The following is a 19,274-nucleotide window of genomic DNA, read 5'->3' as shown; positions in this document are numbered from 1 at the left end:
GGGGCAGTATATCTTACAGTTGTATGGCTTGTGCTTTGCAATACAGATTCCAGCTACTGAGCAGAATTTTTGTCAAAGGGAGCCCAGGAGAAGACTCTCCAGTCTCCATAGGGCCTTCACTGATGCTTCCAGGGAAACAGTCCCATCACACAGAAGTTTTCTGTACCCCAGAACATTTGGGGTTTCTCCTTTGTATCACTCTAGAGACAATGAGACTAAATCTCAACCAGTGAAGAACTTTAAGGGAGCTTACTCCAAACCAAATTCCCAGTCTTTATTCAAGCTCTTGAAGAAGAGAAAGGCCATCCAGCTGTATAAGGGAAGGCAAGTTCATGGATCGCTCCTGCTTTCCTGGGAACACAAACCCAGACACTGACTCCTGCCTGTGTTTCTCTGTCCAGTCATCACTCAATCCAGCTTCTCCAAGTCATGGAACTGTAAACCTCTAAGGGTTGTTGTTCTTCTGCTGCAGATGCCTTTTTTCAGAATTTGATTTTATCACTCTACCATTTCCCATTATCTGAATATTAATCGGAGGTGCCCAAAGAAGGAGCTTGTGAATAACAGCATAACTGACAAAGTGAAGGAGTGTGGCAGAAAAAAATAACACTTATCTAACAAAGTCCAAACACTCTGACAGACAGGGAGAGGAAAAGGCTAAAATGCATTATACTTGCACCATTTCTGTTGTAGATGGATTGTCTATAGTAAGACCTTGAGACACTGCAGATAAGCTATAGAGACATAGCTAAATATAAAGCCCTTGGAAAGGAAAAATCACCAAGCAGTCAAGGATGCTAGAAAGAATTAGAGGCCAGCATATGGAACCCTTGGCATAATAAAGAAGCAGATCCCTTGTTCCCGCAAAGCAATGGCACAATAGAGAGCTTGCTCATTTGACAACAGACATACTTTGAATGGATGATTGTATCTTCTCCTCAAGATTACATTGGTTACTGGTGATGCCTAATTGCATAAGGCATGACTTGCTCCCTTTGGGATCCCCAGGACTGGTCAGAGATGCAAGAAATATACATGAAAAAAGTGTTGATTTTCTCATCTCCATTGACCTCTTCTTCTGTTCCTTATTATATTATACAACTTTAGATTGTAGGGATAATGAACATTATTTGGCAAATTAGAAAATGATATACCAGATTCATCACATAAATTACCAATGTCACTTGCTGTTAGATGAAAAGATAGATTTCCAACTGTTCTTGGCCTAGTGAGTCTGCTCTTTCCCTTGGAAAGAGCACTTGTGTAAGTGAATAATGCAACTGAGTTAATAATATACCTGATTTAGAATCATGAATCCTAAATTCAGTGTGGGTCATCTGTTTAGGGTCCTGGTCACCCAGAGAAGAAGAATCCATGTACTAGTGGGACACATGGCCTTCAGTTCAGTTCAGTCGCTCAGTCGTGTCCGACTCTTTGCGACCCCATGAATCGCAGCACACCAGGTCTCCCTGTCCATCACCATCTCCCGGAGTTCACTCAAACTCACGTCCATCGAGTCAGTGATGCCATCCAGCCATCTCATCCTCTGTCGTCCCCTTTTCCTCCTGCCCCCAATCCCTCCCAGCATCAGAGTCTTTTCCAATGAGTCAACTCTTCGCATCAGGTGGCCAAAGTACTGGAGTTTCAGCTTTAACATCATACCTTCCAAAGAAATCCCAGGGCTGATCTCCTTCAGAATGGACTGGTTGGATCTGCTTGCAGTCCAAGGGACTCTCAAGAGTCTTCTCCAACACCACAGTTCAAAAGCATCAATTCTTCAGCACTCGGCTTTCTTCACAGTCCAACTCTCACATCCATACTTGACCACTGGGAAAACCATAGCCTTGACTAGACAGACCTTTGTTGGCAAAGTAATGTCTCTGCTTTTCAATATGCTATCTAGGTTGGTCATAACTTTTCTTCCAAGGAGTAAGCGTCTTTTAATTTCATGACTGCAGTCACCATCTGCCATGATTTTGGAGCCCAAAAAAATAAAGTCTGACACTGTTTCCACTGTTTCCCCATCTATTTCCCATGAAGTGATGGGACCAGATGCCATGATCTTGGTTTTCTGAAAGTTGAGTTTTAAGCCAACTTTTTCACTCTCCTCTTTCACTTTCATCAAGAGGCTTTTGAGTTCCTCTTCACTTTCTGCCATAAGGGTGGTGTCATCTGCAGATCTGAGGTTATTGATATTTCTCCCAGCAATCTTGATTCCAGTTTGTGCTTCTTCCAGCCCAGCATTTCTCATGATGTACTCTGCATATAAGTTAAATAAGCATGGTGACAATATCCAGCCTTGACATACTCCTTTTCCTATTTGGAACCAGTCTGTTGTTCCATGTTCAGTTCTAACTGTTGCTGCCTGACCTGCATACAAATTTCTCAAGAGGCAGGTCAGGTGGTCTGGTATTCCCATGTCTTTCAGAATTTTCCACAGTTTATTGTGATCCACACACTACAGTAGAATTTTTAGGGAGAAATTGTTACTCAAGACAGAGGACCTCATCATAATAGAAACCACAGAGAAGGGATGGAAATTCACTGTTGTGATGCAAAGTAATGATGAAATTTTTCATAATTGATGATATAATTTTTTTAGAACTGTAGCCAGAATAATCGAGAGTAGGTTGGAATGTGCAAGTGGTCAAAAGCTAAGGCTTGAGTAAGTTCAATTGGATTCAGTGCTACAGGTTCACATTTAGGTCACGATGGCTGCTTGGTACCAAGTCCTAGTTGACATCTTAAAGCAACTCTCTATGTTAGGCTGAACTACAGTATGCATCTACAGAATATTTTAAACATGCATCACTCAGACTTTCTGGGAATAACCAGTGCTGAAAAACTCACTTGATCCAAAGCAACTTATTCCATGTTCTTATATATAATAATTATAATGATCACATTTTAGTCACATTTACTAGGGACTAAGAAAGATAAATGGAAAGAAGCAAGTTAGGATTTAATAAATACCCAAGTATATAATTGTCCCTAGATTCAGAATCCAGTAACTTGGGACTTTATATGCTTTTAAAGTGTACTGAAACCTTCTAATAATTTCCAGTTTTTCCAATTAGAGGCCTGGTGCCAGGAATAAGTCAGTGATACTTCCATGTTCCAGTCGTATATTTTACCCTGCACGTAGACACAGCCTTCCAAAGTTAGAGAGCCAGGTAAAAGACAAGCCCTCAAGTCATCAGCTCCATCTTTGCAAGAACCCAGGGAGTGACACAATGATTTATGGTCTGACTAAACTGTTAAGTATCTGCATAGAAAGAAGCAGACAAATTAATAACCATAAAGAGGAAATGCATACTTCCGACACTTCAAATCTTTTTGTTTTTCTTTTATCTACTATCCCATCAAGCCTAACAGTGACTGAACAGGATGAAATCATTGTTTCTTTTTCACAGTTCCACGAGGATAATGTTTGAATGAAGAAATATCCGGTGTTTCACCCTCAATGAGTGGATCGCTCACAGGTTGCAACAGCACTTTCAAGTACATTTTTAACTCTCAACTCAAAGTAATCCTATAGGATCTGTATTCTCACCCCAATTTTACAAATCAGGAAAACGAGCTTTGCATTGCCTAATACACTACTGGCAAGGAAACTGTTACTATTTGAAGGAGGAAAGCGGTGGATGCTACTATAGTTTATAAAATGTTTTCAAATTAGAATCTTCTGAGACAAGGTTATAAGACCAAATAAGTACATTTTCTTGTAGTTGCTGCTGCTAAGTCGCTTCAGTCGTGTCTGATTCTGTGCGACCCCATGGACGGCAGCCCACCAGGCTCCCCCATCCCTGGGATTCTCCAGGCAAGAGCACGGGAGTGAGTTGCCATTTCCTTCTCCAATGCATGAAAGTGAAAAGAGAAAGTGAAGTCGCTCAGTTGTGTCCAACTCTTAACGACCCCATGGACCGCAGCCTACCAGGCTCGTCCATGGGATTTTCCAGGCAAGAGTACTGGAGTGGGTGCCATTGCCTTCTCCCTTTCTTGTAGTTAGGATATACTATTACCAAGCTTCCCAAGTAGCGCTAGTGTGAAAGAACATTTCTGCCAATGCGGAAGACATAAGAGATGAGGGTTCAATCCCTGGGTTGGGAGGATCCCCTGGAGAAGGAAACGGCAACCCACTCCAATATTCTTGCTTGGAGAATCCCATGAACTGAGGAGCCTGGTGGGCTTCAGTCCGTGGAGTCACAAAGAGTTGGACATGACTGAGCGACTAACACACAACACACACCTGCAGGGAGAAAAACACAACAAATCCCTCATCCTCTTTCTCTTGCCCTCTTTGGCCAGTCAGTGGAGATTTAAGTAGAAAAATAAAAAAGAATTACAAAGATTCTTCCTCTCTTTATGTTTTGGATTTCCAAAGATGCTCAACATCCCCTCCTTTTTGGTGCATTGCTTTCTTCCTGAATGTTAGTCCATTCCAACACCATAGGGGAAATTTGAGTCATTCACATCAGGTTCTGATTCTGGATCCAATAAATTCTGGTTTTGAAAAATGGACCTACTTCATCACCAATAAAAAGGGACTATGATACATATCTCTTTCTAGGATATTGGGAAGAAATAACTAATTTTTTCTTAATTATATAAAGAATGTATAACTCAGAATATGGTTTTTGTTGTATTTCATAAATGATAGATCCTATTCTTTGATATAGTTTAATCCATAACCAAACATAGCACCTAACACTGAATAGAAACTCAATAAACATTTCTTGGAGAAAAGAAGAAACCAAAGGAAAATGAATAAAGAAGTGTATCCATTTAGTCTTAAATAGAGATACAGCCTAAGGATAAGACTATTAGGTAAAAAAGCTTCTGCACAACAAAGGAAACTATAAGCAAGGTGAAAAGACAGCCTTCAGAATGGGAGAAAATAATAGCAAATTAAGCAACTGACAAACAACTAATCTCAAAAATATACAAGAAACTCCTACAGCTCAATTCCAGAAAAATAAATGACCCAATCAAAAAATGGGCCAAAGAACTAGACATTTCTCCAAAGAAGACATACAGATGGCTAACAAACACATGAAAAGATGCTCAACATCACTCATTATCAGAGAAATGCAAATCAAAACCACTATCAGGTACCATTTCATGCCAGTCAGAATGGCTGTGATCCAAAAGTCTACAAGCAATAAACGCTGGAGAGGGTGTGGAGAAAAGGGAACCCTCTTACACTGTTGGTGGGAATGCAAACTAGTACAGCCACTATGGAGAACAGTGTGGAGATTCCTTAAAAAACTGGAAATAGAACTGCCTTATGACCCAGCAATCCCACTGCTGGGCATACACACTGAGGAAACCAGAATTAAAAGAGACACGTGTACCCCAATGTTCATCGCAGCCCTGTTTACAATAGCCAGGACATGGAAGCAACCTAGATGTCCATCAGCAGATGAATGGATAAGAAAGCTGTGGTACATATACACAATGGAGTATTACACAGCCATTAAAAAGAATACGTTTGAATCAGTTCTAATGAGGTGGATGAAACTGGAGCCTATTATACAGAGTGAAGTAAGCCAGAAAGAAAAACACCAATACAGTATACTAACGCATATATATGGAATTTAGAAAGATGGTAACAATAACCCTGTACACGAGACAGCAAAAGAGACACTGATGTATAGAATAGTCTTTTGGACTCTGTGGGAGAGGGAGAGGGTGGGATGATTTGGGAGAATGGCATTGAAACATGTATAATATCATATATGAAACAAGTCGCCAGTCCAGGTTTGATGCACGATACTGGATGCTTGGGGCTGGTGCACTGGGACGACCCAGAGGGATGGTATGGGGAGGGAGGAGGATTCAGGATGGGGAATACATGTATACCTGTGGCAGATTCATGTTATATGGCAAAACCAATACAATATTGTAAAGTTAAAAAATAAAATAAAATAACATTAAAAAAAAAGACTGTTAGGTAAGCATATAGAGCATAAATAAGAAAGTCTTATTTATAAGTTTTCCTTCTTATAAAGACACCAATTTTATCAGATGAGGGTCCTGTCCTCATGATCACACTCTAAAGTCCCTATCTCCAGATACAATCCCACTGGCAGGTTTCAACATAAAGATTTGGGGGGTAAGGGGCATGATTCAGCCCATAGTAACAGATCTATGCAAAATCTATCAGGCAAAATACCTCTATCAACACCACTCCATCCTCCATAAAGCAAGATTCACAGAAGCTTCAGAAGTCTATGCTATGACATGGGAGAAAATAGATAAAAAGATAAAGGTCAGACTTGAGGAGGTTTAATCCAGTTAAATAAAATTATGCTAAGATTTACTTTCAAAGATTTAAAATTCAAACTTAGAAGAGGCAAGGTTCCTGCTGTTGTTGCTGTTGCTTTTACTTCATCCAAGATCACAACCACAGTCCCCTTTCAGTCAACTGGATAGGATGACTTTCCTAGTATAGGGCACCAGGAAATTGGTCTCAAAGAGTCACTGTGGGACCTCCCCAAATCCCCTCCAGAGGACAAACATTCCCAGCCCATAAATCCTGGTGAGGCAGGGCCAACCCATCCTTGTACTGAATCTCTCATTTTCAGAAAATCCACTGGTTTTGATGTAATCATCAAAGCCTCATCGAAAAAAATAATATTTTTTATAGTTTAGAGAAAAAGAAAAGGACATCTGGAATTAACTTTAAATGTGAAAGATAGTGACCTCATAGACAGCATGCAGGGAAAAAAAAAAAAAAAATGGAATGAAGCCCACAGGCAGCTTTCAACATCAGAGACCCAAAGACATGGATTATTTTAACCATTAAAATACAAAAACAGAAACATTGTCTGAGGATCAGGTCTTTTTCTCTATTTAGATTTCAGATTTGTATAGACTTATTTCCATTTTAAAGGGAAATAGACTTGAAAGTAATAAAGAATGGGCTTTAGAATCAAACAGGTCAAATCTCAATCTTCCACTAAAGCACGCTGGGTGAGGTAGGAGACAGAAATTCAAATTGCGGTTTTGAGTGTAGATTGCCAGATGAAATATAAGACTCCAGGTAAATTTAAATCTCAGACCAAAGAAAATAGCTTTTTTTTATCAGTATATCCCCAATGTGTGGGGCATTCTTATATGAAAAATGATCTGTTGTTTTTCTGAAATTCAAATTTAAGGTGGGTGCTAAGGGAGGGATGGATTGAAAGTTTGAGTTAGCAGATGAAAACTATTATATGTAGAATGGATAAACAGCAAGGTCCTACTGTATGGCATAAGGAACTATATTCAATATCCTGTGATAAACCATAATGGAAAAGAATATAAAAAGGAATGTATATGTATGTAAAACTGAATCACTTTGTTGTAGAGCAGAAACTCACACAACATTGTAAATCAACTAAGCTTCAATTAAGTATTTTTAAAAGGGAAAGCAAAAATAAATAAATAAAGAGAAACACATGTAAGTTGGCATTGTATATTTACATCTGTATACCTGACCCAAGGACCTCTTCTTTAACAGTAGTGATAAAAATATCCTCCTGCATACAAGTTGTATGGGATGAATAATGGCAGAGACAAAGCACTTTGCACAGTGTCTGGCACTTAGGATATATGCCAAACAATAACTGTTTTTACTTTTTATTTTAATAGCATCAAAAATGAGGATGATATGTTGTATACTTGAATATTCCCATTGCTCTGTCCACTTTATTTGGATGTATTTCTGTTAAAAGATGAAGTGAAATCAGGGACAGTTTTCATAAGACAATGTACTGATAAGTATCTTGTAAGTATTGTGTGTGCATGCACTTTCAGTCACTAAGTTGTGTCCAACTCTGTGACCCCAAAGACTGTAGCCCACCAGGCTCCTTTGTCTATGAGACTCTCCAGGCAAGAATACTGGAGTGGGTTGCCATGACCTACTCCAGGGGCTCTTCCCAACCTAGGGATAAAATCTGCATCTCCTGCGTCTCCTCCATTAAAGTAAGATTCTTTACTACTGAGCCACCCAGTAAGCCCACTTTAATAAGTATTAATAAATTTAAAAATATATATCACATACACTTAATATATAAATGTTTATATTTGTCCTACTCTACCAACAAACCTAGATTGCCTCAAAGAATTCTCCATCTTGGGTCCTGTCATGAAAATCTATATGTTTGAATGAATATATCATTTATGTAAAAAACTGAAGAGCTGGAAGACTAGACAATAGTGTCTCCTGTAACCAGAGGCTATGTTTGCATGTAATTTCCTTCAAGATGCCCTTAGCTGAGGATGTTATTTTAATGGAATACAGTTTGAATGACTCAAAAGCACTTAATTTAGGGTGTTTAGCCTCAAAATAGTGTCTCCTCAACCCAGGATCTTGGGATGACTGGAAGGAAGGGATTCAGCCATGAGTTTGTTTCAGTTTGTGACTCTCAGGAATTTAAGATACCTGACATCAGATGGTTGGCAACTATCCTATGGGTTGCCTTCTGGAAGCCCAGGTAACCCAAGAAAGCATCATGAGTTGAGTACTTCCTCTGTATGTGATACTTGATTTCTCAAGAAAGAAGAAGGAGAGGGGAAAAGAGAAAGAAGAGCTGCAGAGAGGGAAAATCTAATCGCATCATCCATTATATAAGAAAATACCTATTACAATATCCAGCCCACAGTAGAGCAGAGTTGTTATTACTATTTGCTAAGAAGAAGAAAGACAGACACATTAAGATCTAGTTCCTGAAATTCATGTAATTCTAACTCTTGATCTATGAGTCTTGTGGAAAAAAGTGATTCATGCGTGGGTACCTGGCCAGGTGGAGTTGGAAGCTGGATTGTCTGATTCCCAAACCTGGGCTTTTCCTACTACCTGGGTCTTTTCTCAATATGCTCCACTTGTCCTGAGACACCACCACAGAGGGAGCCCTTGGTGTGCATGAACAAAGCTCAGACAAGTCTTCTGGGGTGCAGCACTAAACCAGGGAGTGTTTGAATAGGCTTCTTTTCACCCCTATCAAAAATTTTCTATTCTCAAGTTTACAACAGATGAGGTATTGCACTGGCTTCTGTCAGCAATCTATTATTTGAATTTTTTTTCTAGAAAATTATTTTGGAGATCTACACCTAAGGAAGAGAGTTCCAGAAAAACATCTATTTCTTCTTTATTGACTATGCCAAAGCCTTTGACTGTGGATCACAATAAACTGTGGAAAATTCTGAAAGACATGGGAATACCAGACCACCTGATCTGCCTCTTGAGAAATCCGTATGCAGGTCAGGAAGCAACAGTTAGAACTGGACATGGAACAACACACTGGTTCCAAATAGGAAAAGGAGTATGTCAAGGCTGTATATTGTCCTCCTGCTTATTTAACTTATATGCAGAGTACACCATGAGAAACGCTGGACTGGATGAAGCACAAGCTGGAATCAAGATTGCTGGGAGAAATATCAATAACCTCAGATATGCAGATGACACCACCCTTATGGCAGAAAGTGAAGAGGAACTAAAAAGCCTCTTGATGAAAGTGAAAGTGGAGAGTGAAAAAGTTGGCTTAAAGCTCAACATTCAGAAATCAAAGATCATGGCATCTGGTCCCATCACTTCATGGGAAATAGATGGGGAAACAGTGGAAACAGTGTCAGACTTTATTTTTCTGGGCTCCAAAATCACTGCAGATGGTGACTGCAGCCGTGAAATTAAAAGACGCTTACTCCTTGGAAGAAAAGTTATGACCAACCTAGACAGCATATTGAAAAGCAGAGACATTACTTTGCCAACAAAGGTCCGTCTAGTCAAGGCTATGGTTTTTCTTGTGGTCATGTATGGATGAGAGAGTTGGACTGTGAAGAAGGCTGAGCGCCGAAGAATTGATGCTTTTGAAGTGTGGTGTTGGAGAAGACTCTTGAGAGTCCCTTGGACTGCAAGGAGATCCAACCAGTCTATTCTGAAGGAGATCAGCCCTGGGATTTCTTTGGAAGGAATGATGCTAAAGCTGAAACTCCAGTATTTTGGCCGCCTCATGTGAAGAGTTGACTCATTGGAAAAGACTCTGATGCTGGGAGGGATTGGGGGCAGGAGGAGAAGGGGACGACAGAGGATGAGATGGCTGGATGGCATCACTGACTCGATGGACGTGAGTTTGAGTGAACTCCGGGAGATGGTGATGGACAGGGAGACCTGGCGTGCTGCGATTCATGGGGTCGCAAAGAGTCGGACACGACTGAGCGACTGAACTGAACTGAACTGAACACCTAAGGAACTTATGGTCTTCCCTGGAGGTCAGATGGTAAAGAATCTGCTTGCAGTGTGGGAGAACTGGGCTTGATCCCTGGGTTGGCAAAATCCACTGAAGAAGGGAATGGCAACCCACTCCAGTATTCTTGCCTAAAGAGTCCCATGGACAGAGGGCTACAGTCCATGGGGTTGCAAAGAGTCAGACACGACTAAGCAACTAACTTTCACTTTCAATAAACTGATAAATACCTGAAGTTTTGGTGATAATTGGGCTTCCCAAGTGTCTCAGTGGTAAACAGTCTGCCTGCTAATGCCTGCTAATGGAGAAGATACAAGAATCTCAGGTTTGATCTCTTGGTCAGGAAGATCTGCTGTAGGAGGAAATGGCAACCCACTCCAGTATTCTTGCCTGGAAAATCTCATGGACAGAAGAACCTGGTGGGCTAGAGTCAGTTCTTTGCATCAGGTGGCCAAAGGTTATTACTCTGTGACCAAAAGGTTAAAACCCAAAGACTTGTCAAAATTGCACAAACCTTTCCATCAGGACACAAATACAAAAGTTAATATGTCTGGCAATTGTTTTCAAACTATGGCTTCTGACAACCATCTATACTTGCCCCCGCCTTGTGTTAGTTGTTCCCACATTTAGCTTGTGTCTCAGGATCTTCTGCTGAGCTCCAAACCCACAGACCCGAAGGCTTATTGAAAATCTCTCATGAGATGCATGGGCCCATCAAGAGCAACACTTTCAAACTGAGTTCATTATCTTCTCTCTTCCACATCCCGAGCATCCCGCTACCTGCTTACCAAAACACAACACCATCAAGTGGGCAGTAACACAGTAGTCAGAGTCCTTACCCTGAAGGAAGCAATGACTACTCTGGGTGTAAAGTCCTGCCAAGCCACCCCACACTTTGTCCCTGGGAGCTGAACACAAGGAGACAAATGTCACCAGATGGATAAGCAGAGGGGCAGTAAGGAGCCTGGTGCTTTCTTAGTACTGAACACAGAACCATTCTCCACTGATGGTCATTTGGATTATTCCCAAGGTTTATGGTTTACAGACAACGTCACACTTAACATCAGTGCTGCTGTGGGCAAGACTCACTGCAGGATGTCTCTATGAGCCTGATGTAGGGTATGTGCCCTTCAAACTTCCTGGATAGTTCTAAATTGCTCTCCAAAGCTGGACCACACTGTGGGCCCTCAAGCAAGAAGAATAAGTGCCCATATGTTCAGCAGCATTTGGTAGTATCACATTTTTGTATTTCTGTCTATCTGATTTGTGGGGAAAGGTTGCTAAACACTGGCTGAGTTTCTATGTCCCTGATTACTAGAAAAACTGAGGATCTTTTAGAAATTGATCAGTTTATTATATATGTTGCAAATATCTTTTCCCCAACTGGTACAGACATACTGGTACATACTACATATTACTTTTCACTTTCTTTACAGGGTATTTTTCAAAAAGTATAAGTTTTTGGTCTAGACTAAATTTCCCTTCTCTTTCTTTATGGAGTTCTGCTTTTTATACTTGATCTAAGGCATCCTTTCCTTTATAGAAGATCATGAAATATATTCTTTGCACTCTATGAGAGCTTTTAGTATGTAAAAAATCTTTGACTCTTATGTATAAAATTTCATGTTCAAAATTTTTGTTTTTCCCAGTAAATGTACCTGATTGCAGCTTTAAAAAGTCTAACATCAAATTCAATTATAACCAATTTAATTTATGAAATCTCTTTTTCTTGATTCTGTTTCATTGATTCATGTGTCAGTCTCCATGTGTGTCAGTTAATCTTATTATGGCCTCAAGATTATCTAGATGTATATCAGATTAAGTTCACCTTCCTTGTTCAACCTTTTTTAAACTTTAGGTCTCTTCTAGGCATTTTGCTATTCCAAGTATGTTTTAGAATGCATGTGTACTAATTCTGGGTCATAGGTGGATTTTTGTTGCTGTTGTTGTTTAGCTGCTAAGTTCTGTCAGGCTCTTTTGCAACCCCATGGATCTGTGACTGCCAGGCTCCACTGTCCATAAGATTTCTCAGGCAAGAATACTGGACTGAGTTGCCATTTCCTCCTCCAGGATATCTTCCCAACTCCCTGGTGGCTCAGATGGTAAAGTGTCTGTCTATGATGTGAGAGACCTGGGTTCCATCCCTGGGTCTGGAAGATCCACTAGAGAAGGAGAAGGAAATGGCAATCCACTCCAGTACTATTGCCTGGAAAATCCCATGGACAGAGGAGCCTGGTAGGCTACAGTCCATGGGGTCTCAAAGAGTCGGACACGACTGAGTGACTTCACTTTCCTTTCCTTTCCTTTCCTTTCCTTTCCTCCAGGATATCTTCCCAACTCAAGTATCGAACCCTGGTCTCTTGCACTGGCAGGGGGATTCTTTACCACTGAGTCACCAGGGAAGCCCTTTACAAATGATTTAAGCACCAGCAATATCTTTGTGACTTTGGCTCTTACTGTACTTGAGTATGGACTATCATAATATTAATTAAAATATTCTTTAATATACTTAGCAATATATTATCAATTTTCTCTGTAATGTTTTTGCAAACCCTGTGTTGCCTTATTTGTGGGTTAACCCACAGTTCTGTTTCCATTATAAGTGGTGCCTTCTTGTGCCCTCACTGTGTTATGTTGATTTTATATCCTGTAACCCTGATGAACTTTCTCTCAATGATATTGGTTTCTAGATTAATACTCCTATCTGAGACTTACTTTAATTTATTCTACTATAAGTCAGGATGCATGCATGCTCAGTTGCTTTAGTCATGTCTGACTCTTTATGACCCTATGGACTGTAGTCTGCCAGGCTCCTCTGCTCATGGGATTCTCCAGGCAAGAATATTGGAGTGGGTTGCCATGCCCTCCTCTGGGGATCTTCCCAACCCAGGGATCAAACCTGCATCTCCTGCAATGAAGGCAGATTCTTTATCCACTGAGTCACTTGGGTAAGTCATGATAATAGCACCTATGCCTTAAGATGTACTGAATATAAACTGCAATAACTTAAAGTCACTAGGGTTGGCATATAATTAGTGTCTCTGAGTGAAGTGAAAGTTGCTCAGTCATGTCCAACTCTTTGTGACCCCCATGGACTATACAGTCTGTGGAATTCTCCAGGCCAGAATACTGGAGTGGGTAGCCGTTCCCTTCTCCAGGGGATCTTCCCAACTCAGGGATCAAACCCAGGTCTCCCACATTGCAGGTGGATTCTTTACCAGCTGAGCCACAATGGAAGCCCAAGAAACTGGAGTGGGTAGCCTAACCATTTTCCAGCGGATCTTCCTGACCCAGGAATCGAACCAAGGTCTCCTGCATTGCAGGTGAATTCTTTACCAACTGAACTATCAGGGAAGACCCCTAATTAGTGTCTCAGTTCAGTTCAGTTCAGTTCAGTTGCTCAGTCGTGTCCAACTCTTGGCGACCCCATGAATCGCAGCACCTCAGGCCTCCCTGTCCATCACCAACACCTGGAGTTAACTCAGACTCACGTCCATCGAGTCAATGATGCCATCCAGCCATCTCAATTAGTGTCTGGTAAGTACTAATTCGTTCATTTTAATTCCTCTTTATAGCTGATGAAATAACAGATGCAAAATATTTTTATATCAGCTCCTATTTTCATATTTTCTTCCTGCCTAAAATTCATTTTATGAAAGCAGGTGGTCTCTTTTATCTATTGACATGCCTAAGGCCTGGAACAGTTGTAACTGAGCAGGACTCTATGAGACTTTCCCAGAATAGACACTCCCCTCCATGTCTTCTGCCCTGACTTTGGTCTGTAGAAATACTTTAATCAAAGAATAAATTTAATCAGATAAATGATAAAATGCAGATTGGAAAACAGTCAAACAAGACAAAATAATATTTTGGCCATTAAAGAAAATCAAGGACCTTTAATTCTTACTCAGAGACTATAGGTGATATTCTAAGCTATGTCCTTTGAGCTGTTTTGTAGATATTGAAACCCCCAACAGGTGGAATAACGTAACTGTGCTTCCCAGAAATATGTAGACCCCAGACAGGTTGGAACCAGAAGGCTGATGATGCTGACTCCCAATTACTTCACCACCAACCAATCAGAAGAATGTCCATGAGCTAACCAGGCCCTGCACTGTAAGCCTCCTCACTACCCCTTCCAGAGCACCCCTTCCACACAGTCTTGAGGGCATTAGCCTGCTGTGCCTCCCTTTGCTTGGCAAAGCAATGAAAAGCTACTGTTTTCTATTTCATCCAAAACTATGTCTCTGCATTTCTATTTGGCACTGGTGAACAGAGGCCAGGTTTCAGTAACATAGGCTCTAGCACTTAGTTGACATTCAAAAGATAAAGATGGAATAAAGTAATTAATGAAATAAAACAAATAGTAATAGAGGAGGTTGTATTTTTCCACAATAGCCATCAAACAAAGTTTGCTATTTTGACCAATTACTCTTAGTGCAACATCTTTAGGCCCTGTTATGGTTAGCCAGGTTGTTCTGAGGCAGTGTCTTTCAGTAAAATAATCTCCCGATCCATAAATGTTCTTCTTACTAGACATTTCTTCTATGAAGATCTTCCTCTTACTTCACATTTATTATCACTCTCTGGGCCCTCCACAGCCAATTACACACACAACCCTTGGAATGTCTCCTATTGTCTGTTATTTTAACACGAGGTTTCCCAGCTGGACTGTTAGCCCCTGAATATGTGTCTTCAATGTTCCTCCCAGTGTCACTGAGCTTCCCAGTCTCACAAAGATATTCTCTCTGACTAAGTAGTCCACACTTATACCTAATATCTGTTGAATGTATGGGTGAATTAGCAATTGAATTGATTCAGTTCAGTTCAGTCTTGTCCAACTATTTGCAACCCCATGTACTGCAGCATGCCAGGCCTCCCTGTCCATCACCAACTCCCGGAGTTTACCCAAACTCACGTCCCTTGAGTTGGTGCTGCCATTCAACCATCTCATCCTCTCTCATCCCCTTCTCCTCCCTCCTTCAGTCTTTCCAGTATCAGGGTCTTTTCAAATGAATCAGTTCTTCATATCAGGTGGCTAAAATATTGGAGTTTCAGCTACTGCATCAGCCCTTCCAATGAATATTCAGGACTGATTTCCTTTAAGATGGACTGGTTGGATCTCCTTACTCCAGGGGACTCTCAAGAGTCTTCTCCAACACCACAGTTCAAAAGCATCAATTCTTCGGCACTCAGCTTTCTTTATAGTCCAACTCTCACATCCATCCACACATGACTACTGGAAAAACCATGGCTTTGACTAGATGGTGCTTTTTTGACAAAGTAATGTCTCTGCTTTTTAATATGCTGTCTAGGTTTGTCATAACTTTTCTTCCAAGGAACAAGCATCTTTTAATTTCATAGCTGCAGTCCATCTGCACACCATCTGCAGTGATTTTGGAGCCCCCAAAAATAAAGTCAGCCACTGTTTCCCCATCTATTTGCCATGAAGTGATGGGACTGGATGCCATGATCTTAATTTTCTGAATGCTGAGCTTTAAGCCAACTTTTTCACTCTCCAGTTTCACCTTCATCAAGAGGCTTTTGAGTTCCTCTTCACTTTCTGCCATAAGAGTGGTGTCATCTGCATATCTGAGGTATTTATATTTCTCCCAGCAATCTTGATTCCAGCTTGTGCTTCTTCCAGTCCAGCGTTTTTCATGATGTACTCTGCATATAAGTTAAATAAACAGGGTGACAATATACAGCCTTGACGTACTCCTTTTCCTATTTGGAACCAGTCTGTTGTTCCATGTCCAGTTCTAACTGTTGCTTCCTGACCTGCATACAAATTTCTCAAGAGGCAGGTCAGGTGGTCTGGTATTCCCATCACTTGAAGAATTTTCCATAGTTTATTGTGATCCACACAGTCAAAGGCTTTGGCTTAGTTAATAAAGCAGAAGTAGATGTTTTTCTGGAACTCTCTTGCTTTTTCAATGATTCAACAAATGTTGGCAATTTGATCTCTGGTTCCTCTGCCTTTTCTAAAACCAGCTTGAACATCTGGGAGTTCAGTGTTCACATACTGTTGAAGGCTGGTTTGGAAAATTTTGAGCGTTATTTTGCTAGCATGTGAGATGAGTGCAATTGTGCAGTAGTTTGAGCATTCTTTGGCATTGCCTTTCTTTGGGATTGGAATGAAAACTGACCTTTTCCAGTCCTGTGGCCACTGCTGAGTTTTCCAAATGTGCTGGCATATTGAGTGTAGCACTTTCACAGTATCATCTTTCAGGATTTGGAATAGCTCAACTGGAATTCCATCACCTCCACTAGCTTTGTTCATAGTGATGCTTCCTAAGGTCCACTTGACTGCGCATTCTAGGATGTCTGGCTGTAGGTGAGTGAACACCATCATGATTATCTGGGTCGCAGAGATATTTTTTGTATAGTTCTTCTGTGTAGCTACTGAAGACCCTGAAAAATTACATATGATCTAGAAATGCTAAACTTCATACTTCTTTAAGGTAACAAATTTAAAAGAATTTTAGAAGCAATCTTGTATGATATAGGGAAGGGGGCAGAGACTATTCTCAGGAGCAAGAGAAGGGGTGAATATTTCCTACATTTCTCTCTGAACTTGGCTTCTTACTTTATCTCATCTTTTCTCAGAAATAAAACCCTCCATTGACTCCTATGACTCAGGGTGCTGTCTCCAGGATCCTCCTAGCTCACAACACTCACTCTGTTTCCCAAGACACCCCCACCCCCAGTCTGTGATGTCCCAGAGGATGTATGCTGTATTTATTTTGTCTCTAAAATCCCTTCAGTTACTGCAGTCCCTGACAAATTACAGATGATCTAGAAATGCTAAACTTCATGCTTCTTTAAGATAACAAGTTTAACAGAATTTCAGAAGCAATCTTGGATGATATAGAGAAGGGGGAAGAGACTTTTCTTCTCAGCAGCGAGAGAAGGAAGATGGGAGGTGTTTTGGAGGATCCGCAACACAAAGTATGCTGATGACAGCAAACTACCATACTCCTTCTGGGGAAAGCCAGCTGAGGCCTGCATGTGCATCTGGGAGCAATTTGACACATAACACAAAACCAGAAACTCAGCGTTTATTTTTATTTTCCATCTGTTTTATGTACATCGTGAATGCACACATCTGTGAGGGAGGGAAAAAAGATAAACATATTATAGCCTCCAAATAAGATAAACATGGAAATAATTTTTGCTAACTATACACAACTTAAAGGTCTCAACTTCATGCTGTGCTTCATTATATATGTACATGCCTTACTGTGTATCGTTGGAATCTGCTACTTCCCAAGATACAGCCACAAAAATAGTTTTAGTATTCCTGCCTAGAGAATTCCAAGGACAGAGGAGCCTAGCAGGGGTCACAAAGAGTCGGACATGAGTGTCTCTTTTTTTTTTTAAGTTGTCATTGATAATAGAGATTTGAAATTATTTTCCAATTCAAGAATATTTTTTCTTTTATTTTTCAGTTCAGTCACTCAGTCATGTCTGACTCTTTGAGACCCCATGGACTGCAGCCCACCAGGCTTCCTTGTCCATTGCCAACCCCTGGAACTTGCTCAAACTCATGTCCATCAAGTCAGTGATGCCAACCAACCAACTCATCCTCTGCCGTCTCCTTCTCCTCCTGCCTTCAATTTTTTCCAGCATCAGTTTTTTCCAGAACTGATCAGTTCTTTGCATCACATGGCCAAAGTATTAGAGATATCAGTAAAGACATATCTTTATTTTAATTGTTGATGCTGGTCACTTGCTAGTTTTCTAAACTAGTGAATGTACAAAAAAATAAGAAAATATTCATTTTCATGATAAAAATGCTTTTATTAAAAAATCTAAATAACACAGTCCAATAATATTATTGTGTCCTTTATAATTTTTTAATAAGTATAAGGAAACATTTAACAGTGGAGTCTTAAATTTACCAAAGTATTTTGCAAGGATTTGATTATTTACAGGTTTTTTTTCTTCCTCTAAATTTGTAACAACAAAATAAATGTGGATAGACTTCAGAAGCCTTAGGCAACATCTATTGTTTCACGAGAAAAATCTGTGTGTCCCAGAGTCCCATGGATCACCCCATGTGTGAATAATAACAACTGGCTATATTTGGAAATTGAAATGCTTCCATCTGTAACAGTGCTAGAGGGACTTCCTCTGAAAATGGGAAACTAGACATGGTATCTTTTCCTATTCAAAATCCTTCTAGGTGGTTGATGACAGAGTTTTAAAGTTGAATTATTTAACATGTACAAGTTTAAAAACTGTCTAGAAAGACAAAATGTTAGGACAGTTTTCATTTTCTTCTTTAGTTGTTCAGGTATGGACCCTCCCATCATGGAGCCTACTTGCTCAGGAAAGCCAAACTCCTTCTCAGCCCCTGGGCAGGATGAAACTTAATGTAACTCATCCTGCCCCTCATTAGAGGGCTTGGGAATCGTTTTGCAAACCAACTGAAGCCAAATAAATGCAAAAGCATATTTTTCATGGCCTCTGGGAAAATTGTTCTTTGGTTCTTTCCCCTCCCCTCCCACTCTCTGGCCTTGCTTCCTCTCCTCTCTTGTCCTGTCCTCCTGTCCCTTCCCTTTTCTCCTCCTTCTTCTTCTTCCCTTTCTCTCCACATGCTGTCGTGTAGGCATTCAGTTCAGTTCAGTCATTCAGTCGTGTCTGACTCTTTGCAACCACATGGACTGTAGCACGCCAGGCTTCCCTGTCCATCACCAACTCCCAGAGCTTACTCAAATTCATGTACATCAAGTCAGTGATACCATCCAACCATCTCATCCTCTGTCATCCCCTTTTCCTCCTGCCTTCAATCTTTCCCAGCATCAGGGTCTTTTCTAGTGAGTCAGTTCTTCACATCAGGTGGCTAAGGTACTGGAGTTTCAGTTTCAACATGTCTTTTTAATGAATATTCAGGACTGATTTCTTTTAGGATGGACTGGTTGTATCTCTTCCAGTCCAAGGGACTCTCAAGAGTCTTCTCCAACACCACAGTTCAAAAGCATCAATTCTTCGGCACTCAGCTTTCTTTATAGTCCAACTTTCACACCCATACATGACTAC

Source organism: Bubalus bubalis, chromosome 8 (assembly GCF_019923935.1).
Source record: "Bubalus bubalis isolate 160015118507 breed Murrah chromosome 8, NDDB_SH_1, whole genome shotgun sequence".
Lineage (NCBI taxonomy): Eukaryota > Metazoa > Chordata > Mammalia > Artiodactyla > Bovidae > Bubalus > Bubalus bubalis.
The sequence above is the reverse complement of the archived record's forward strand: the minus strand, read 5'-3'. Positions refer to the sequence as shown.